General features: G+C 46.2%; 4 protein-coding genes across 9 annotated transcripts in view; 3 read left to right on the forward strand and 1 right to left on the reverse strand.

The window, feature by feature from the left end:
* Positions 1-24,284, forward strand: part of bend5 (BEN domain containing 5) — a 308,697-nt gene that overhangs the window by 257,837 nt on the left and 26,576 nt on the right. The gene's annotated exons all lie outside the window — the stretch shown is intronic.
* The window catches only part of spata6 (spermatogenesis associated 6), a 195,853-nt gene that overhangs the window by 108,705 nt on the left and 62,864 nt on the right, over positions 1-24,284 (forward strand). The window lies entirely within an intron of this gene.
* The window catches only part of mrpl55 (mitochondrial ribosomal protein L55), a 175,249-nt gene that overhangs the window by 44,874 nt on the left and 106,091 nt on the right, over positions 1-24,284 (reverse strand). The gene's annotated exons all lie outside the window — the stretch shown is intronic.
* stil (STIL centriolar assembly protein) overlaps positions 1-24,284 on the forward strand; it is a 194,437-nt gene that overhangs the window by 30,547 nt on the left and 139,606 nt on the right. The window lies entirely within an intron of this gene.

The following is a 24,284-nucleotide window of genomic DNA, read 5'->3' on the forward strand; positions in this document are numbered from 1 at the left end:
CCCATTAACGAGGACTAATGACGTTCTCCATAATTGCTCTTTCAGATTAAGTGGAGTGCTGGATCAGCGCCGCTCACACGCCAAATGAGACGCGCTAATGGCAGCAGGATCTTTGTCCCGCACGGTGCACTTGGCGAAATGCCATTGAATAACCTTGCAGCCTTCCCTGGCGTGTTTCGTGTCACTTGAAGTTCGGCGGGTGTCCTGCTTGTTGTCATTTGTGGCAAGTCACATTTCACGGTTAGTGCTGGCATTAAGGGCGCACAGGTACAGTTGACTGGTGCCACCGCTTCACGGCTCTTGGGTTCAAGTCCCGGCTGTGTGACTTCAGGGCTGCCAGTCTGATTGTCCTCTTCAGGTCTCGTTCCAGCATGGTGCCCCATGTTGCAGAGGTTGGCTCCACCACCCTGCAACTGAAGCATGTTAAGGTGTGGCCTCACCCACCCATCCCATAATATTTGTTTGTCCCGTCATGTGTTACTCTTCCTGCTGGTTTGGTTCAAGTCCTTCCCATCTTTCACTCCCTCACAGACCGTCCTCCATTACAGACGACCGCCGAGGAGCCCAGCGCTTTACGTGATTTTTCTGGATTCCCACTTTCTCCTGTTTGTTTTTTCTTATTGTCATTAGAAGGTCTGCTCAGTCCAGTCAGCCAGGGGTCTTTCCCAGTTCCCCTCTCCCATTTCGGCCTTTTGTAATCCAAGGAGTTACTGGGCGGGGCTTATGTTAACGTTTGAATCTCAAGTTGCGCCTTGAAGGCCCTGGCAGAGGTGACGGGGCAGACGGCGCCCCCTTATGATGGCATTGTCCTTGACATGCATTCCACACTTACTGTAGAGTCCACTTTTCTAGGGGCTTTTGTCCTTCCAGTTTCCCCCCAAAATGTGATTGTCACACGGGGGTTCAAGTTTGTATCGATAGCAGGGGGCTCGGCACAGTAGCCTGTTGGGGGTCAGCGATGTTCACGGCTCCCCATCGCCCACACATTTTGATGACGGGTCCCGTTACGACGTCTGTGTCTGATGTGGGGGTCTCTGGACTTGCCCCAGTTTACCCAGTCAAGGTGTTGCATTACTGCCATCTGCCAGTTCAACTTTTGTGCTACATGGAGTGGCCTTCTGGCTGAGAGTCCCTTTAAAGCCTCTAACCTGTAATACTTCTGGGGTCAATTGCTGTCCCCTTGGAAATCCCTGCAGGCCAGGGTCTTGTGTCTCTGTTAACGATGGGACTGGTGAGTGGTGACATGTTGTGTGTTGATTAGTACATGCAAGATAGAATGTCACTGTATAATAATGGCCCTATATACATATATATACTCATATATATATATATGTGTGTGTGTGTGTGTGTGTGTGCGCACGTATATGAAGCACAGCAAGTCCGGTGCCGCCGAGTGGAAATTACTGTCACTGCAACTCAACAGATGTCCGCCCACAACACACCAAAGGGGTCCAGGCATAACTCAGGCCTCATCAGAGCTGATTAGTATTTTTGTTACCAAGAGACCCAAACATAAAATATATTTTAAAAAATGAAAACAAATACAAAGAAGCAAATTATTATAAACTAAATAAACACACAAGTAATTAAATGAATAATCACAGTTCCAATGTCACCTCCTTCTGGCCAGATATGGAAGTTCAGGTCTTACTGGCTTCAGATCTCTGAGGCAGGTCCACCGCCCCCAGATGGCCACTCTTGTACTTTCCTAATTTATTATGCAGCTAAAGCCAACGCGGCTAACAGCGCCATCATGTGTTTGATCTTTTGACTACACCCGCCATCAAGTGTCCCCAGATATAAACACACGTAAAAGCATTTGCATTTCTTGCACCTCAGGCACTTGTTTCTCCATTTTATGTTTCTCATTCGGTCGCTCGCTGCTCTTTTCCTGGATGCTGTTGCTTTAATGTGGAATTTATTTTGTATTTTACCCACAATGCCGTTTGCTATGGTTGTTGTCATTACTTCCAGATTTAGGGTAGCAGTTGCTATGGTTACTAGGGAACGACATCCGGGGTGACGTGCCGTGTGATGTTGTAGGTCAAGCCATCGGAGTTTGTGGCTCACTAAGGAGTTAAAGCCTGTCAAGTCCTCGTTGGCTGAAGATTACGTTCTGCGTTCCATCTGTGGCTTTGGTTCAGTCGTCTTCCCGGTTACGACTCTTTGCTGACGTCTGTCACCCGCTCCTGTCACCTGCTTCTGTCACCTGTCACCTGTCACCCAGTCCCGTCTCTTTTCGGCAGCACAACTCAAGGCAGTCCTGCAGTTGTTCCACGTCCTCCTCCTCCTCCTCCTCATATTTCAGTCATGGCTGTCCAGGTGTGGGTGGTCAGCGCCTTGTTTTGGGGTCTAGTAACTGTCCTGAGTATCACCACCCCTCTGAGGACATTCCTTTAGCCGGCCCTGTGGAAGACCCCCACAATAATCAAGTAGATCCTCACATCTTGAAATAGTGGCCTACAGATTATTAAGCACATGGGCCTGCTGGGAAATGGAAAGAACCATTGGAAAAACCAAAGGATCAAAGAGCAAAGTGGAGGACAGCAAATGGATGGGTGGACACCTCTAGCTCTGGTGAGGGCCTCTGTAATCTAACAGACCCCCAATTGATGCTTTTGTTGTTATGGTGGGACTCGTTTGAAGAGCTGAAATTCCCACCTTCATCCACCTTCCCTGCCAGTCCAGTAATCGGAGCTCAAATCAACGTCAACTAGAAACCCTGGAGACCTAACCTTCTCAGCCCTCCTTCCCATTTTCTCTCCCAGTCATCCACTTAAGGGTCAAATCCTGCCGATGAAGGCCGACGAGCAGGACCCTCGTCCTCGTCCTCGTCCTCATCCGGTTAAGCCACTCCAGCTGCTCCCAGTAAGACAGCGCTGCCACTGAGGGGCTTTTGCTTGACGTGACAACATGACAAATGGTGTGACAAGGCCTCTGGATATTTGTTAGAACCACAAGACTCAATTCCAGCTTTGTGCGTGCGGCATGGCTGACTCGGAAAAACAGAGAGAAGGAGACAGCAAAGGTGACCTTGGAGTGCCTAAGATTTATTTGGAAAAGTCGGGAGAATCTCCAAGCCACAGATCAGCCGGCGTCTGTTTCTTAGTTGGTGGCCGACAATCGTGGGGCGCGTTGACAAGTTTCAGGGTCCTGTGGACCCAAATCCCCTGCCTGGTCCAAGTGCCCTGTCCCAAAACTGACATGGTGTCCCAACCTCCCCCACACCTGCAAGGCCACACATGACATGACGTCGTGACAGAGCCGCCTGTTTAATTAGACTCCCGGTGAGCGAGCGCCGGCCGGCTGAAGGTCAGAACTCGTCGGGGGAATTCGCTGACCTTTCCTGCACTTCCAGTCCTGAGGATGGCGGCAGCACGGAGCTCTCGACTTGACCTTTAGCAGCCAGCGCTGCAGACCTGCCGATGGGCCGATCGATGAGTGCGGCCGGCGCCCACCACCACTCTCATCAGTGTCCGAATGTCCACCTCCTGACACCTGCCAGCGCGCAGGTCAGCGTCCACTTCTGACCTTAAAGGGTCCTTCTGATCTCGACTCGCACGAGAAGCTGTAGCTGCCATTTGTGTGTTCTGTCAGGGAGCAATGGGCCCACTATCCTTCTGAGCCACCGGACCCTCGGGGCATCAGTGACGGCAACGGCGGGAGGGCGCCGTCCAGAACCATTCAGAGGGGCTTGTGACGTCCGGCTGCTAACCCGTGAAGGACCGTTCAGCAGCAGTGACCCCTCGCTGTCCATCTGGAGGTGACAAGTGGACGTGGACCTGCACAGGCGTCCTCTACAACGAGATCACCTCCTGAATGACACCAAGTGGAGGGGGTGACACGGTGGGAGCCATCAGACCAACTGAAAATAAATATTTATATACTGTACATACTGTACACACTGTACACTTAGAATTCTATGTGGACAATGTGAAGATGGGAAGATTGAAAGGTGCTATATAGTAGATAGATAGATGTGAAAAGGCGCTATATAATTAGATAGATATGACGTCATGACATCTGAGGTCAGCCTTGATGAAAGCATATTTTAAACAGGGATGTGAAAGGCACTATATGATAGATAGATAGATAGATAGATAGTGTAGTTGGCAGGATTAGATAGATAGTTAGGAAAGACATTATAGAACAGATGTGAAAGGCGCTATATGATTAACTTTTCAGCCTCTTTGCCATCTGCCAGTTCAACTTTTGTGCTACATGGAGTGGCCTTCTGGCTGAGAGTCCCTTTAAAGCCTCTAACCTGTAATACTTCTGGGGTCAATTGCTGTCCCCTTGGAAATCCCTGCAGGCCAGGGTCTTGTGTCTCTGTTAACGATGGGACTGGTGAGTGGTGACATGTTGTGTGTTGATTAGTACATGCAAGATAGAATGTCACTGTATAATAATGGCCCTATAAACATATATATACTCATATATATATGTGTGTGTGTGTGTGTGTGTGTGTGTGTGTGTGCGCACGTATATGAAGTACAGCAAGTCCGGTGCCGCCGAGTGGAAATTACTGTCACTGCAACTCAACAGATGTCCGCCCACAACACACCAAAGGGGTCCAGGCATAACTCAGGCCTCATCAGAGCTGATTAGTATTTTTGTTACCAAGAGACCCAAACATAAAATATATTTTAAAAAATGAAAACAAATACAAAGAAGCAAATTATTATAAACTAAATAAACACACAAGTAATTAAATGAATAATCACAGTTCCAATGTCATCTCCTTCTGGCCAGATATGGAAGTTCAGGTCTTACTGGCTTCAGATCTCTGAGGCAGGTCCAGCGCCCCCAGATGGCCACTCTTGTACTTTCCTAATTTATTATGCAGCTAAAGCCAACGCGGCTAACAGCGCCATCATGTGTTTGATCTTTTGACTACACCCGCCATCAAGTGTCCCCAGATATAAACACACGTAAAAGCAAACTTTAAGTGGCATCTGTAACTCCAGGATTGACACTTCCATTGTGACAGGACAAATTGACACAATTACAGCCTCCAGTAGGCAGGGAAAGGCCAATGTGCATGGCATGTGGTGCCCCCGGCTGGCTAACTGTGTGTTTACATCACTGGTCAGTGAGAACTGCAGAAGAGCCTTCAACCAACTCCATGCATCAGCTTTTCCAGTTCAAGTTTCATAGCACTGTGGACCTTGCATCAGTCCATCACAGGGCCCACACACACTCAGACTGGGCCAACAGGAAAAAGCTGACACTGGGAGAACAGGCAGGACCTGCACACGCAGCACTCACGGGCTGCAAGAGGAAGGCAAGGCTCTGGAGCAGGGAGGCGGCAGCAGCACCAACCACTGTGCCACCATGTTACCCCAGCAACCGTTTGCCCCCAGCAGTCCATTCTTGCAATTACAGGGCGGAGTGGTGTATCTGAGGCTAATGATCTGCGCTGGTATCCAGAAGGTTGCCGGTTCGAATCCCCGTCACTGCCAAAAGAGATCCTACTCTGCTGGGCCCCTGAGCGAGACCCTTAACCTTCAATTGCTCCAGGGGCGCTCGCTGTACAATGGCTGACCCTGCGCTTTGACCACAAGGGGTATGCGAAAACTAACAAATTCCTAATACAAGAAATTGTATAAGGCGAAATAAAGAACAAAAAACAAAAATTACAGAATCACTTAAGTTGTATTTGGACATGGACACTTGTCTTGCAAGTAGTGCACAGCACCCCCAGAAATACAACCTCACAATGACGTCCGTCCATCATAATTTTGGATAAGGTTGTGTATAGCGTCCTCAGCTGGCCACACTCGTAAGTCGGACGTTGGTCGTTCTGGTTTACTGCATTTTACACCAGTTTGAGAGCCGGCCAGCTGGCCTTCAAGTTTTAATTGTGAACCGCTGCATGGAGCCCTCAGCTGGCCTCTCCTATAATTACAGCGTTACCAATGGTGCCCTCAGCTGGCCACTCTGGTAATTACAGCACCTCTAAATGTGTATTTCAAGAGAGACCCCCAACTCGCCAATAGAGCAGAGCGCACCCCATTCTATACAGCCTTGGAATTACACCCATCCATGAAAATGCATGAAAGTGTTACGGTAGTATGCAGTGCCCACAGCTTACCACGCTTGTAATTACAGTTTGGCATTGGCGCCCTCAGCTGGCCACTCCCGCAAGTACGGCATTGCAGATGGCACTGTCTGCTGGCTGTGCTTGCACTTAAAGTGTTACAGATGGCGCCCTCAGCTGGCCTCTCCTATAATTACAGCATTACCAATGGTGCCCTTAGCTGGGCACTCCAGCAATTACAGTATTGCATATGGTTCCTGAAGGTGGCTACTCTTGTAATTACAATTCTGCAAATGGTGCTTTCAACTGGCCATTTCTGTAACTGCAGTATTGTTATTGGCACCCTCCTCTGGCTGCACTTGTAATTACAGAATTGTATATGGTGCCCTCAGCTGGCCACTCTTGTAATTACAATACTGCATATAGTTCTCTCAGCTGGGCACTCTTGCAATTACAGCATTGCCTATAGTGCCCTCAGCTGGGTACTCTTGTAATTGCATTGCATATAGCTCCCTCAGCTGTCTGATGTTATAATTACAGTATTGCAGATGGCACCCCCAGCTGGGCATTTTTGAAATTACATTATTCGCTATGGTTCCTTAAGCTGGCCACTCTTGTAATTACAGCATTGCATGTAGTGCCCTCCGCTGGCCACTCTTGTAATTACAACATTGCCTATAGTGCCCTCCGCTGGCCTCTCTTGTAATTACAGCATTGCCTATAGTGCCCTCCGCTGGCCACTCTTGTAATTACAGCATTGCATGTAGTGCCCTCCGCTGGCCACTCTTGTAATTACAACATTGCCTATAGTGCCCTCAGCTGGCCACTCTTGTAATTACAACATTGCCTATAGTGCCCTCCGCTGGCCACACTTGTAATTACAGCATTGCCTATAGTGCCCTCAGCTGGCCACTCTTGTAATTACAGCATTGCATGTAGTGCCCTCAGCTGGCCACTCTTGTAATTACAGCATTGCATGTAGTGCCCTCCGCTGGCCACTCTTGTAATTACAGCATTGCCTATAGTGCCCTCCGCTGGCCACTCTTGTAATTACAGCATTGCCTATAGTGCCCTCAGCTGGCCACACTTGTAATTACAGCATTGCCTATAGTGCCCTCAGCTGGCCACACTTGTAATTACAGCATTGCCTATAGTGCCCTCAGCTGGCCACTCTTGTAATTACAGCATTGCATGTAGTGCCCTCAGCTGGCCACTCTTGTAATTACAGCATTGCATGTAGTGCCCTCCGCTGGCCACTCTTGTAATTACAGCATTGCCTATAGTGCCCTCAGCTGGCCACACTTGTAATTACAGCATTGCATGTAGTGCCCTCAGCTGGCCACTCTTGTAATTACAGCATTGCATGTAGTGCCCTCCGCTGCCAACTCTTGTAATTACAGCATTGCCTATAGTGCCCTCAGCTGGCCACACTTGTAATTACAGCATTGCATGTAGTGCCCTCCGCTGGCCACTCTTATAATTGCATTGCATGTAGTGCCCTCAGCTGGCCACTCTTGTAATTACAGCATTGCCTATAGTGCCCTCAGCTGGCCAATCTTGTAATTACAGCATTGCCTATAGTGCCCTCAGCTGGCTACTCTTATAATTGCATTGCATATAGCTCCCTCAGCTGTCTGATGTTATAATTACAGTATTGCAGATGGTGCCCCCAGCTGGACATTTTTGAAATTACATTATTCCCTTTGTTTCCTTAAGCTGGCCACACTTGTAATTACAGCATTGCCGGTAGTGCCCTCTAATTCCCTCTCATTGCACATGGCAGCGCTCGCCTTGACCCCTCACCAATAAGCCAGGGTCCCCCAGCCCTGTCGAGTACGCACGTCCAAATTGTGCATCCATCATCTCCTCTGTGATTTCTCGACTCACCGGGAGGGAGGCAGTCCACCCTGACTATGAGGGGCTGTCACTAAGCGCAGTCAGTGCTGCCGTCTGACAGTTCCAAGGTCCCAGGCTCGATTCCCAGCATGCTCTCTGTTTGGAGAAGAGTGGCCATCCCAACCAGGTCTTGTTCTTGTCCTAGTCCTGATGCTGCTCAGGTAAGACACACTGCACTCCCCAGGGCCCCTCCAAGGCCTGAATATCATGGGTGGTCTAAAGCAGAGCACAACGCCCCCATCTGGCTGGCGTCGCATTGGCAGATGTTGTGAGTGGTCCGCTCTAACCTCCCGCCGTCCTTACAAAATGATTTTTTTCCCTCTGACTTGCAGCGCCCTCTCCTGTTTGTTTTGGTAACTTCTATCTTGCTATGGGGTGGGGTGACCTGGTACGGGGGGCCGGGGATTGGCATGTCTGACAGAAGCAGGGGTCCCACAACAGCCGCTGGTGTCCCTTTGGGTTTCGTAAGAGGACTACGACAGGCTATTCTCAGCAAAGTGAGTAATAATTCAATTAAAATCAAGCTCAGTTAGTATTCCTGGCGGTGGCGGTGGCTCGTCCCTTGTCATCGCTTATGAACTGACGCAGAGCTCCTTCGCGGGGGCACGCGGGCCCAGCGGGCCGTGGGGCATCCTCACAGCTGCCGCCTGTCAGTCGTCGCTCGCGGCTCTCAGCTGTGTGCTCTCACTTGACAGACAGAAGATGTCTCACCGTCCCCCCCAGCTCCCCCCCCACACCTCCCCAGGGCTGGCATGACAGATCACTGGAAAGGCGGCACGCATGGTTGTCACAAGTCAAAGCTGCTGCCATCTGCGCCTTGGCGCCGGGGCCACACAGGGGTCACCTCTCGCCAAGACTAGACGATCTGTCAGGGGTCTGCTAAGTGGGCACCGTCGGAACGCCGGGGTTTAGAGTATTTGAATGTGTCGATATGCCATCTGGGCGGCGTCACAAATGGCCCCCTGCGGTGACCTTCATTGGCTGCAGGAGTAAAAGGTGACAGTGCACTGGCGCCCCCTGCAGTCCAAGTGTGACGTTGCACTGACCGTCCCGAGCCTTGCACCCTTGTCACACATGCAGGCAGGCAGACAAAAGAACAGGACAGAGAGAGTCACACGAAAGTGGAGCGAGAAGGAAACAAACGAAGCCCCCCGCCGGCCCAAAACGGCGCCACTCGGCGTCATTCATCAAAGGCAGAGAGGAATTCGTTTTGATTGGCTGATTACTCTGAACATTCATCACAGGACGCGTATCCCCTCCGATCTGACAGTGCCATTTTGGATAATTTGTTAAAGATGACAAAAGCCCGTATTGCCATAGTTCATTTTTGACCTTTTTAATATTAGAAAATTAATTTCCAAACTGAAACAAATGTATTAGGTGTTGTCAGGCGGGGGAGATGAATATCGGCCCTCGCGGTCCTGCAGTTATTACCGAATTGTATTGTGACACGCCGCAGTTTGCCGCTGTCCTGGGTAATGAGGCGGCCTTTGGCACTCGGCTCTCCATTCCTCATTCTGCTCATATTTAGAGCTGATGCCCCCGCCCACCCCCCACCTGTGGCCTGTCTGGGGGCTCCATGTGGCCTGTGATCAGTAAAGCAGACCACCAGGGGGCATCATTATAAAAGATGATGGCATACCAAAGGAAGGGAGCGCCGTGTCGTCATTGAACCTGCTTAACGCAGGTCGGGGGTCTTCAGGGCGTCGCGAGGGAACAAACAACCAAATCCCACCAGCAGCTCTTTAGCTTCTATAGCGCCTTTCAGGTGTAATTCACCCTCGAAAGGGATTTGTGGCTTCAGATCTCCTTATCTGTCCTGGCTACTGTAGAGCTGCATACATCGCACTTTTATCCAAAGCGACTTCCACATGTGCTTGTAAGGCATAAGAGTGGGACAGAAACAGGATGAGAGACCCCCACAGCAGCACAAACCGCAAACCTTCTTATTTTAAATACCAGATGAGCTCTGAGGCGGAGTGTCTGCTGGGGGAACTGCAGGGTCTCTGAACACTGAAGACGTCTTTATAAAGCCAGTGGCATTGTGAGGGGCCGCCACCACTGCCACCCCTCCTATGGTCTCTGTGTCCCCAGTTTCCATAGCATCCAAACTGGTTGTGCGAGGGTCCGCTCTACCCCTGGGTGGTCCGGAACTCTGAAACTGGTGCTGCCCCCCTGCCCTCTGGTCTGTGCCTAGCCGTCTGCATGCAGTGCATTTGCTACTCCGGGTACTGCCATGGCTTTTTATTATAATTGTTTGTTTGTTTGTTTGTTTGTTTGTTTGTTTCTCTCTACTCCCTTACCTGTTACTCATTATTTTCTGTATCATTGACGTCTTTCCCTGTCGGGCGCTTGTCCCGTCTTTATGTTGCACCGCGGACCTGAGGATGTTATTTGGTGCCACCATCTGCTGCAGCATGTTGTGTGGATGGTGTGCCAGTGTTGTGATTTTATATAGCGCCTTTCCGTAACTGATGTAGAGGGATGTGAGATCTTATTTTATATAGCGCCTTTCCGAGTTCCTAGAGAGCTCCTGCACTGAGACTCTTGATATTTTATTCTGTCATATAGCGCCTTTCTATAATTGATGGAGTTCCACGGCTGACAGAACTGAACATCTTGTCTTATGTGGCCCTTTAAACCACAGACGTAGTTTGAAGGGAGACTGCAGTGAGAATCTGTGAAAACTCAAAGGGGCGCTTGGGGGGTTTTGACCCAAAAGGGTTTCAATCTGCTGCTTCTTCCCTTCTAGGGTTTGTTTTAAGCAAACTGAAAGATGTTTGTGTTTGTTCTGTGACGTCATTTTGTTTTTGGGGCTCCGACAGTTTGGCTGTTGCCGCTGCAGTCCTGCGTGGTGCGTCATTAAGATCGGGGTCTTCTTGTTGTTCTTGGGTTACTCAGATTAAAAAAAGATCAAAAAGTATTCCGCCTTGAAGTCTCACGATCGTCAATCTGCCAAATAAAATCTCCAGTCAAAGTGTGTGGGGTGGTCGGCCTTCTCTCTTCAGCTTTCACACAGAATGAAATATGACAGACAAAAAGATCAGGGGCTTCACCATAGTGATCTCGTGTGACCCCAAAAACAAAGAGCTGGCCTGGGTGAGCGGGCCCCCTAGTGCCACCTGTAATGAGCCGTGACGACACTGAGGTCAGTCGCAGATCATCGGAGAACTGCATAAACGCAGCGTTGGGGGGCACTTCTTTAATAATAATGAATGTTATTTATATATAGCGCCTTTCCAGCGTTGGGGGGCACTTCTTTAATAATAATGAATGTTATTTATATATAGCGCCTTTCCAGCGTTGAGGGGCACTTCTTTAATAATAATGAATGTTATTTATATATAGCGCCTTTCCAGCATTGGGGGCACTTCTTTAATAATAATGAATGTTATTTATATATAGTGCCTTTCCAGCGTTGGGGGGCACTTCTTTAATAATAATGAATGTTATTTATATATAGCACCTTTCCAGCATTGGGGGGAACTTCTGTAATAATAATGAATGTTATTTATATATAGCACCTTTCCAGCATTGGGGGGCACTTCTTTAATAATAATGAATGTTTTTTATACATAGCGCCTTTCCAGCATTGGGGGGGCACTTCTTTAATAATAATGAATGTTATTTATATATAGTGCCTTTCCAGCATTGGGGGGAACTTCTGTAATAATAATGAATGTTATTTATATATAGCGCCTTTCCAGTGTTGGGGGGCACTTCTGTAATAATAATGAATGTTATTTATATATAGCGCCTTTCCAGCATTGGGGGGCACTTCTTTAATAATAATGAATGTTATTTATATATAGTGCCTTTCCAGCATTGGGGGGCACTTCTTTAATAATAATGAATGTTATTTATATATAGTGCCTTTCCAGCATTGGGGGGCACTTCTTTAATAATAATGAATGTTATTTATATATAGTGCCTTTCCAGCATTGGGGGGCACTTCTTTAATAATAATGAATGTTATTTATATATAGCGCCTTTCCAGCGTTGGGGGGAACTTCTGTAATAATAATGAATGTTATTTATATATAGCGCCTTTCCAGCATTGGGGGGCACTTCTTTAATAATAATGAATGTTTTTTATATATAGCGCCTTTCCAGCATTGGGGGGCACTTCTTTAATAATAATGAATGTTTTTTATATATAGCGCCTTTCCAGCATTGGGGGGAACTTCTGTAATAATAATGAATGTTATTTATATATAGCGCCTTTCCAGTGTTGGGGGGCACTTCTGTAATAATAATGAATGTTATTTATATATAGTGCCTTTCCGATGCTCTGTTTTGTTTGCCGTTCAGATTTTTGACTTTTAATTAACGGCTCAATTGAGTGACTTCATTTTGTCTGTTGATCCTCCCGACACGGAGCACTGAGCGTCATATGCCAGCCGGCACCAGCCCTGGGCATTACGCTTGCCATGGTGCTGTTATGCCAGGAGAGGACCAGGAAATGAAGCGTAGTCAAGGAATGCGGGGTCACATCCAGGAAGTTACGCTCACCGTTTATTAAACAAAACACAAAATCAGACATTCAAACGGGAAGTCGTGATTCAAGAAGGTCTCGCTGAGGATTTGTCAGAAAAAAAAGTGAATTTTAATAAAGGACTGGAAGACCAAATCGTAAACAGAAAACTGACCTAAAATTAAAAGAACCAAACCAAACAAAGCAGGCGATGTGAGAACTGAAGTGTAAAGCTAAAGTCAGCGAGACAAAGGAGACGATAAATGAGAGAACAAGAAAAAGCAAAACACGAGACGCAGCGCAGGTTTTACGCGTTCACTTTTGGATGGCGTGAGGTAAGCAGAGCGTAACGCGAGTGACTTTAACAACAAATAAAGAGCAATAAGAAGACACAACATTCTGAGCCCACTTGATTCATAGACGTACCTCAGAGCAGGGGGACGCACAAAAAAGAGTGCTGATTGGTGAGTCGGCGCTGGCTCCGCCCCCAGCCCCCATATGGCATCAATGCTGACGTCTGTTTGAAGCTCACAGGCCCAGACCCTCCGATTCACTTGCTGGCTCGGCCCCCCGAAATTCATTCCTGAGGCAGGAGAGGAAAAAGCCGCGTCTTGTGCCGGGTGTGCCAGAGTGAGCAGCGGGTTCAAGCTGGAGAAGTGAACGCCCGCCACTGAATCGGCTCGAGTAGCTGAGTGTGAACAGATTTGTCTAAAGACCGAGGGTCATTCTGAAAGGCCAAGCAGTTATGGCCCCCCAGTTGGCTCGTCCTCGTTGATTGGCCGTGTGACCCCATCTGCCGTCAGGGGGTGAAATGTGTGTGACGTGGACAATGGACACGGGGTCCTGCGAGGGGATTTGCTTTAAGTGAAGTGACGCCGATAGCCCCCAGTTCTTTTTCTTTCCTCGATTCAGCGTTGGAAAGGCGGCGCTAGATAACTCAGATCTACTACCAGTACTCTTGCTGTTCTGTACTTCACCCCACAATCTGTACCTCCGTTTTTCCAAACACCCCCCTGAAGATCCTCTTCTTTCAATGTCGCTGCGTTGATCACATGTTCTTTATCATCCACGCATGTTGGCACTGAATCACAAGGGGGGTCCGCTCAGATGAGCAGGGATGGGACGCCAATGAAGACGATGGTCTGGGAGGCTCGATGCGCAGGAGCTTTGCTGTGGTGAAGAAACCGGACGTTCAGCTTCAGCCAAAAGTGTAGACAGCTGATGACCCGATGTGGCCACTGCTATGGCGGCCATGAAGAAAACGTCAGAGCTCACCTTGGTGGCAGCCTTCACCGGTTGGGCTCCTTTTCATGCCCTGCTCTTTGGCCTCAGGATCCACTTTAAAGAACCAGGCTTCTTCTCCCAGCGTGTCTCCAGGATGACTTATGGACCTCTAAGGTTCAGGGAGGTATTTGAAGATTCCCTGAAAAAATGAAACCACAGGCAACAACTTCAAAAGTCCATGGCATACATAAAGCAGGGCTTTCCAAGGTCCACCTGAGGCTTTGTGTCCTGCGTTCAGGGGGCCCGATGGGGCCGAAGCCTTTCAAGGTTCAAGAGGAGTCCCCCACCTGCCACATCATAATGCGAGCTGGTGAGTCACCTTGTGGTGCTGCTCCCTAGTGGCTCTGGGCGAACCTGCAGCCCCACATCCACCTGCATTATTTTTTAATCACTTAATTAATTCTAAATATTTAATGCATACACTAGGCAGAGAAATATGACGATCATTGAAACAGAATAATTTAAAGCACAACCTTAAAGGGACCGGGAGGATTGCCTTCATCTAATTATTCATAAGGAACGATTAATCAGTTCCAAAGGTCCTTCTTTACTGTCCTCCTTATTCATTTTTTATGTCCTCCTAAATACATTCTGAAGAGTCAGACATGTCACAAATGTCCCCTGACACTTGTTTGCCATTCTCATCCTTTTAAAGCCCAATTAACACTCCAAGTTCCCGTCAATATGGCGCCTTTCTGACTGGACACCTCTTTAGCTCTCAAGTGCTGAAAGGAAGACGTCACCCAGCGGTGGCCTTTGAGCCCGCGACCTTAGTGATTTTTAATGTCCCATCAATCGACATGTTAAGATGGCTGAGCACAAGCGGTTAAGCGTTGAGCAGTCGATCCAAATGTTCATCACGTATTCTAAACAATTAGAAATATCTGGAGCAGTCGTTAGCACGAACGTCAATGAGCCGCTAAAACGGTGAGACGTGGTGTCAAGTCATCAAGAAGGGCAATCAGAAATCACACCAGAGGAGCGTCGAGACGGTGACTGCTGATCGGGGACAAGCATGCGACAGTAACGTGTGTCATAAATCAAAGGGGACAAGGGTTCAAGGACTGGGGTACCAGCCTGGCAGCCCCCCTTTAAAAGAGTGAATGAAATAAAGCGAAATCTTAACAGATGTCACAGTTTGGCTCCTTCTGAGTCGGGTCCCTAAGTGAGCGTCCATCACTGGCCATTGGGTGTCCATATAAGGGGTGGGGCCTTTGATCGGGAGAGGGGCGTGGTCAGAGGTCATCAGTGACCGCACCCTCTCTCAGTGTGGGGTGGACCTGCTTACCTTAGCAGAGCCCTGAGGATGTCCTTCAACAGCCACCCGGGTGTGACAAGCGAGAAATGACAAAGGACAAAACATAAGAAATGAATAAAGGAGACCTGAAGAAGGGAGTGAGAATGGCCGCATAAGGAGGTGCGGGCAGCGGAGGGACGGGCGATGGACGATGGAGGAGGCAAAAAGAAGCAAAGCAGAGCTGGACTGACGAGAGCAGAGCGAGGCGGATCACAATGTCCTGAGGACCCGGGATCAAGACATCGGGCATTGAAGTGGACTTGGTAACAACGCGACATGTTGAGCCACCGCTCAGAGCTGGTGGGTGAGGACGACGTTATCAGTCTGTTAGCTATATAGTGCCTTTTATATCTGTCTTTATCTGTCATATAGCGCCTTTGATTGACGACTCAAGTCAAGTATCCTGTCACATTTACACAGTAGAGTGAAGTTCCTGTTTGCAGGTTACAGGAGCAAAATACCAAAAGGCACAAACTTAAATACAGAGTCATACGCACGTCCATACACACCTGTGCATGTGCTGTACATACAGCTGTATACGTAACAGGGCGGAAAAGAAAAGTCCTGTCTGCATAAAAGACATCCGGGGCTTGAGGCGTCACACGTCACCCAGGGAACATCATAGCAGACGTTAAAAATGATACAAAACCTGTAATACAGTATATGGATATGGATATGTCTGCAAGTGTTTGTCTCGACGCGCAGTGCGCACTCTTTGTTATGTCACCGTATCTGCTCTTATGATGGTTTATGGCCGGTGCGTAAAAACTGTGCTGACGATTCACCCCCACAAACTCCTACTTACCTCCAAAATAAGATCAGCTGGAGGTTTGAAGGGCCCTAAAATGGCCACCATCTGCCACGCTATTCATTCCTCTTCATAACTTTAAACATTTACATTTCATCTCCTCTTTGTCTCCAGTTGCTCAAAGTGCCTTTCCTATCAATCTGCTTATCTTTTATGGCGCCTTTCCTGTCTCTCCACCTCTCACTCTCAGCTGTACCTCCTTGTGTTGTTAAGTGGGCTCCTTCTGTATTCATCCTGATTTACTTTAACACGTTCACTGATGTGACAGCACTTATAAATGATTCAGTCGGCTGTCTGTTAGAGGATGTCTGCTGAAACACGAGCTGTGCGGCCAGGAGGCAGTGAGCGATGAGGCAGCCAGCGTCACTCTGAGGGGCCGTGTGGGGCGCGGGGGTCCGCAAACTGGATGGATCTATCTATCTATCTATCTATCTATCTATCTATCTATCTATCTATCTATCTATCTATCTATCTATCTATCTATCTATCTATCTATCTATCATGTAATCCTGCCAACTACGCTATCTATCTATCTATCTATCTATCTATCTATCTATCTATCTATCTATCTATCTATCTATCTATCTATCTATCTATCTATCTATCTATCTATCATGTAATCCTGCCAACTACGCTATCTATCTATCTATCTATCTATCTATCTATCTATCTATCTATCTATCTATCTATCTATCTATCATGTAATCCTGCCAACTACGCTATCTATCTATCTATCTATCTATCTATCTATCTATCTATCTATCTATCTATCTATCTATCTATCTATCTATCATGTAATCCTGCCAACTACGCTATCTATCTATCTATCTATCTATCTATCTATCTATCTATCTATCTATCTATCTATCTATCTATCATGTAATCCTGCCAACTACGCTATCTATCTATCTATCTATCTATCTATCTATCTATCTATCTATCTATCTATCTATCTATCTATCTATCTATCTATCTATCTATCTATCATGTAATCCTGCCAACTACGCTATCTATCTATCTATCTATCTATCTATCTATCTATCTATCTATCTATCTATCTATCTATCTATCTATCATGTAATCATGCCAATTTCTATCTATCTATCTATCTATCTATCTATCTATCTATCTATCTATCTATCTATCTATCTATCTATCTATCTATCTATCTATCATGTAATCATGCCAATTTCTATCTATCTATCTATCTATCTATCTATCTATCTATCTATCTATCTATCTATCTATCTATCTATCTATCATGTAATCCTGCCAACTACGCTATCTATCTATCTATCTATCTATCTATCTATCTATCTATCTATCTATCTATCTATCTATCTATCTATCTATCTATCATGTAATCCTGCCAACTACGCTATCTATCTATCTATCTATCTATCTATCTATCTATCTATCTATCTATCTATCTATCTATCTATCTATCTATCTATCTATCTATCTATCTATCATGTAATCATGCCAATTTCTATCTATCTATCTATCTATCTATCTATCTATCTATCTATCTATCTATCTATCTATCTATCTATCTATCTATCTATCTATCATGTAATCATGCCAATTTCTATCTATCTATCTATCTATCTATCTATCTATCTATCTATCTATCTATCTATCTATCTATCATGTAATCCTGCCAACTACGCTATCTATCTATCTATCTATCTATCTATCTATCTATCTATCTATCTATCTATCTATCTATCTATCTATCTATCTATCTATCTATCTATCTATCTATCATGTAATCCTGCCAACTACGCTATCTATCTATCTATCTATCTATCTATCTATCTATCTATCTATCTATCTATCTATCTATCTATCTGTCTATCTATCTATCTATCTATCTATCATGTAATCCTGCCAACTACGCTATCTATCTATCTATCTATCTATCTATCTATCTATCTATCTATCTATCTATCTATCTATCTATCTATCTATCTATCATGTAATCATGCCAATTTCTATCTATCTATCTATCTATCTATCTATCTATCTATCTATCTATCTATCTATCTATCTATCTATCTATCTATCTATCTATCTATCTATCTATCATGTAATCATGCCAATTTCTATCTATCTATCTATCTATCTATCTATCTATCTATCTATCTATCTATCTATCTATCTATCTATCTATCTATCTATCTATCTATCTATCATGTAATCCTGCCAACTACGCTATCTATCTATCTATCTATCTATCTATCTATCTATCTATCTATCTATCTATCTATCTATCTATCATGTAATCCTGCCAACTACGCTATCTATCTATCTATCTATCTATCTATCTATCTATCTATCTATCTATCTATCTATCTATCTATCTATCTATCTATCTATCTATCTATCTATCATGTAATCATGCCAATTTCTATCTATCTATCTATCTATCTATCTATCTATCTATCTATCTATCTATCTATCTATCTATCTATCTATCTATCTATCTATCTATCTATCATGTAATCATGCCAATTTCTATCTATCTATCTATCTATCTATCTATCTATCTATCTATCTATCTATCTATCTATCTATCTATCATGTAATCCTGCCAACTACGCTATCTATCTATCTATCTATCTATCTATCTATCTATCTATCTATCTATCTATCTATCTATCTATCTATCATGTAATCCTGCCAACTACGCTATCTATCTATCTATCTATCTATCTATCTATCTATCTATCTATCTATCTATCTATCTATCTATCTATCTATCTATCTATCTATCTATCTATCTATCATGTAATCCTGCCAACTACGCTATCTATCTATCTATCTATCTATCTATCTATCTATCTATCTATCTATCTATCTATCTATCTATCTATCTATCTATCATGTAATCCTGCCAACTACGCTATCTATGATATATAATTACATATTTATGGTATATAGTGCCTTTCACATCTCTGTTTTAAACATGCCTACGTCTAGGCTCACCTCAGATGTCAAAAGCTTAGGCTGTGGTTCCCAATGCAGGCTGGTGGTCCCCATGAGCGCCCTTCAGAAAACAAGCCATGTCCAGATGATTTTCATCATAACTGTGGAGATCAGTTTTTTGGTTGTCCTCTCTGGTCTTTATTCCAAGTAGCTCTATGCACATATCAATTTGAGTCCTACATGTCATAGAAGGACATGTTCATCAGCTGGTTTAACCCCAATTAAGTATTTTATTTTTATTTTTAATTTACATCTAAAGAAACCATTTCCGTGCTGCTATTATTTTAAGGACCCAATGGAGACCCTTATGCATCACCTCAGGTGAATAAACACAAACAGAAGGACCTAAACACTCAAGACGCAAACAAGCCACTTGTCAGGATTTCTCAAGTCGCTCTCATTGAATTCGGCAGGGCGTGTTGTCGATGACCGGGTGGATCCTCCGTTTTCCACAGGAGTTCTCAAATCCTGCCGACTGGGCCATTTTTTTATCAAAAGAATTGTACTTAGGGTGAAGTTGCACTAAATAATTCAAGTGACACCTAATTAAAGGGATTACTATATTGATCTGCTCCAGATGTTTAAAAGATTTACAGTTGGCAAGGGATGCATGTGAATAAGAAGCAAGTGCCCAAAGAGTAATGAACAAACAGCTGCTCAAGCATAACGCATCCCTGAGCAGCCAGGCTGTGGACACTGAGGACAGCAGTGACCAAGTGTGACAAGTGTGGGGAAACAGAAGTCACAGCCAGCACATTTCTATGAACCTACCACACAGTGTGCCCTCTGGTGGCCCAAAACGGCCTAATAAATACTAAACACTAATTTTAAAGTTTCTATATGCGTGTACAATTAGTACAAAAATAAAAGGAATTGTTGTGATGAACTTCCACATAAAGAACTCAACAAATTTAAAAAAGTAGTTCAGTATTGGGCCATTATAGTCTGTAGGGTCCCCATTGCCCCCTGTAGACAGTCCGGTATGCTAATTAACATGCAACACGTGGATGGAATTCCTGACTTCTTCACCGTCTGGTGTCTGAACTCCCGTCATTTCAAGCCAGAGGCTGACAGTTGCCTTCTCCCTTCAAGGACATTTCAATTCTTTTTAGCTTATTAGTCCTGAGCCCCATTTTGAAGTCTGCCTTTTGAGTCTGGGGTCAGGCTGCCTGGGGTGAGATCTGTTTTAGTGTCAGACCCAGTGAAGGCCTGGTCTGGCCGGTGGTCTTTGGTGGTCTGCTCGCCCCTTTTGTGCTGCAGCTTCATTACAGCTTGCAGGTGTGTCGCCCTCTAGTGTCTGAGCTCTGTAGATTAAACTGTCATTAGTGTCGTGTGTACTAATCAACGAGCAAAATGTCTCCACCGTGTGGCGTAGTTAAAGAACAATACGGCCAAACAAAAGATTCTCTTACAACAATAATGCTAAGTAAAGAAAACTAATTAAGGGGCAGAAATAAAAATCTCCTAAATGCAAAGGGCAAACAAACAAGGAAACCAACACCCAGTCCAAAATTCAAAAATTAATAACAAAGGCCAATGGCTGGAAATTTAAATTATTTTGGATCTTTGGGTTTGGCTGCACTTGCTTCTGGTTTTTGTTGTGCCGCCGCCATTTTGGTGAGGTCGTTTTTTTTTGTTGGCGGCCATCTTTGTTGTGAGTTGATCAACTGTTTTTTTTTTTTTTGGACATGTGACCCTGACCTTGTGACATCATCACTGCCAACTTGTACGCATGGCAGCAGAGCCTCAGGTGTTCCTAGTTTTGTGATTTTTTTTAATGACAAATCTTTGGGTTTTCTCAGCTTTTGGATTTTCTTTTTGGTTTGTTTGCTTGCTCAGCATTTTGACTCCTTCAATTGGCTTGTTATCTTGCTGGCCTAACTCATTGTGACCTCCGCCTGTTGTCAGCTCTCTCTGCCTTTGTTAATCTCCTGCTCACATTATTCACTATAATCTGAATAATCAAAAGACCCCCAAAATAAAAAGCACAAACAAGTCGAACATGGAGCAGAGGAACGAGGAGTGACGTCCATTAAAGGGCAGTTGGCTCAGCACCTGAGGGCCATCCCACCCGAAGCTCCATCTGTGATTAAATTCAGCAAACTCATACAAGACCCCCGTTACGTCACAGGTCAGAGGGGACCAGGAAGGGAACATACTGATGAAACCCAAATGAGGGTCCAGCAAAAGTCAAAAAGAAAAGGCAGAAATTCTCACGACGCGCCAGTCGTTTACGACGAGACCACAAACTGCGACCGTTGTTCCCATCCACGACGCAGACATTTTGTTTCCATTATTCCTGTTAATAACACAGCAGTTGTTCTTAGTTTGCGGTTTACTAAGCGGCTCATTTATAGGTTCATGTTGTTTTCTCAAGAGCGCCGCCATTTTGTGTCCATTTGTTTATTGTTTCTATGGCGTTGCTACGTAAGCTCAGCTGGAAGTACGTGGCACATGACATCACCCGGTCAAAGGTACGAGGGTCGTGCACTTCCTGCTTGTCCATATTAAGCTTCAGCCGCGGTCTTCCTGCTGACTGCACGTTAATTCAGGTTCTTGTTATTATTTTAAATCTAATTATGGAGCCCGGGGAGGCGGGGCCACCTGACTGTTCCAGCCGTATATGAAGAGACGCTTTGGGTTGGCGCTGTGTCTTTGTATTCGACTCATGACTGTGATTTACTGTCCTCTTAAATGTCATTAAGTTTCCTGATCCCCAAGAGGTGGCAGCACCCTGTTCATCACCCCCCAACCCCCCATTCCTGTCCTGTGCGGTTCATTTGATTGTGCTCTGGGGGGCTTTTTGTCAGTGTTGTAATTTTTGATGTTTTCTTCCTGGTTGCGTTGCTTAGGATGGCCCTTTGGTGGCTCCTTTTACTCTTCTCAGTCTCTTCTTATATTTTCCATCCATCATCCAACCCGCTATATCCTTACTACAGGGTCACGGGGGTCTGCTGGAGCCAATCCCAGCCAACACAGGGCGCAAGGCAGGAAGCAAACTCTGGGCAGGGTGCCAGCTCACTGCAGGGCACACACACACCAGGCACACACACGGGACAATTCTCACCAATGCACCTAACCTGCATGTCTTTGGTGGGAGGAAACCCACGCAGACACGGAGAGAACATGCAAACTCCATGCAGGGAGGACCCGGGAAGCGAACCCAGATGGGTCTCCTAACTGCGAGGCAGCAGCACTACCCACTGCGCCACTGTGCCACCCTCTTATATTTTCCTTTTTTATAAATATCTTTTCTACAGATCTTACTGTACTTGTCTCTATAAAGCCCGTGTTTCCACAGTTCTCCCTCTGCTTAGACGTATTTTGAGGCTGTCATGTGAATTCTGAACTTCAGAAGCCCCTTCTCCATGTTGAGACCCAGACAGGCCCGAAGCCTCCCATTTGCCTCAGCAGTCAGGCTGCCTGAGAGTGAGCCTTATCTGGGCAGACTGGTGGAGAGCCTGGCCTGGTTTTTGATTCTGTTTCGGAGGACTCACATTTATTTTATTTTTGCTTTATTGTCTTTCCTGAGCTCAGCTCACTTGGAAATTGTGGAGTTGGCCTTTCCAGCAACCCCATCCTGACAAATAAATGTGACTGCCTGGCCCCTCACGGCAGCTGATGACATCATATGATGCAACTTCCTAGTGTCATGGCAGTGCCCATGAGAAAAGCGAATGGCATGATGGCAACTGCTGAACAAGTCAAGCAGTCCAAATCCAAAATGCTTGTGGGCACAGAAATGAGAAATGACTGAAAATGATGACAAGCTAAAGAAAAACGTCAAAGGGGACTAAATATCCAAAAGTCGCAACAGAACTGTCATCCCAGTCCGCCATCTAGGCCCTCTGTGACTCTCTGTGATGGCTGGCATGTCACCCAAGAGTCCGACGGCTTTAGGCTTTAGCAGTCGGAGGCAGTGGCATCAAAGTGAGGATGTCATTTGAGTCCGGGTGGCAAAAGGGAGACAGAGCAAGGTCTCTGGCTTTACAGTCTTTCATTGTGATGGCTAACCACTAAACACTGGCACGGGCCCTGGGCTTGGGCGAGGCGAGAGCGGCAAAGAGCCAACGGCAGCCCGATTCCCTTTGCTCTCTCTGTTATCGGCACAGTGCAGGCGATTAGAGAGCTTTCTCCTTCTATTAGACCCTTGAATCTCCTTCAAGTGGCTGATGGAGCAGCCTTAACGGCAGGCGCTTTGCTTCCTTTCAGGCGTCATCCATCAGGCTGACACCAGCTGCCGATGGCCCACTCCCAGTATCTATATTTCACAAGCAGGCATCAGCGCGGCTGACAGCACTCCGCTCGCCAGGAAATTGCTTTGGCTGTGAGCAGAATTTCAAGCGCTGTCTTCCTGGGCTCGGCTCCCCTCTGTTTATAACCCTCAGGAGCAAAGGAGCTGTGTGGAATGGCTAATGAGGAGCGGGAGTGGGGGGGGGGGCGCGGGCACGACGCGGATAAGCCGAGCCGAGGGGAGGGAGGAGCCACACAGCATTGCACGCGTGCCCAGGTTCATCGTAAAGGGGTCACCCTGTGCCCCGTATTATCAAACGGTCCTAAACGTCACACTTGGACTTGCGTGCCCGGTGCCAGCTGCTGCCTTCAGGGTCTCTCCAGTGACGCTCGTGTCCACTCTGGGGTCAGACCACCGACCGTTTCATTTAAGCGCCAGGCAGCCCAAATCCAGAGGGCTCCGAACTTTGAGTCGTTGAGAGTCACATTGGCAGTCCTGTGAAAAAGTAAATGCACCCCATGTGTTACCTCTAAGCCAGGGCTCCTCCTTGGCATCTGTTGAATCAATTATTGAAGCCGGGTGTTTTATTTCATCACCTTCATCTGGAGAGACAGTTTTCAAATAAAGTTCAAATCTTGATATGCTCACGTTTCATGGGGTGCACTTACTTTTTCACATGGCTGTATGCCGATTTCAGTTTACTTTAAAAGTGTGTGAAGCTGGTGTGGCACTCACCCCACACAACCTGGCATTGTGCCTAGACAATCAGCTGGCTTTCTCGTTCTCGTCTTGCACTTCTAAGCTGATTGATATTTGGCCCAGGGTGGTCTCCGGGTGGGATGGATGGGCGGAGAGACAGGCAGCTGGGCTGCTGGCATGCAGTTTACTCCTTGTGCTCCTTGGACTAACAGGATGCCGTCTCTTATGAACCAATCCTGTGCAAGCACAACCTACTGTGTGTTCTCCACCCTGGCAGTGCCATGAGGTGGGGTGGCACAGGTCACAGGTCGCTCATCTCTTTGCCTCAATGGATTGTTAGTTGTCATCACATCTACGACCAAAAGTAAAGGTCTGGTTTCAGATTTATGCAGGGTGCTGGTTGAGCAGGAGATGGTCGTCTTATATGGCAGTGCCCTAAGACACCCCAAGATTTGGAAAGTTGCCCTTTTAGATCATTCAGCAGGCCAGAAAGAAGAAAAGCATGTGGGTTCTCTTCTGCTTCTCGGACCCCAGTGGTGCAGCAGTTTCCATCCTAAACCTGTG

Source organism: Erpetoichthys calabaricus, chromosome 10 (assembly GCF_900747795.2).
Source record: "Erpetoichthys calabaricus chromosome 10, fErpCal1.3, whole genome shotgun sequence".
Taxonomy (NCBI): domain Eukaryota; kingdom Metazoa; phylum Chordata; class Cladistia; order Polypteriformes; family Polypteridae; genus Erpetoichthys; species Erpetoichthys calabaricus.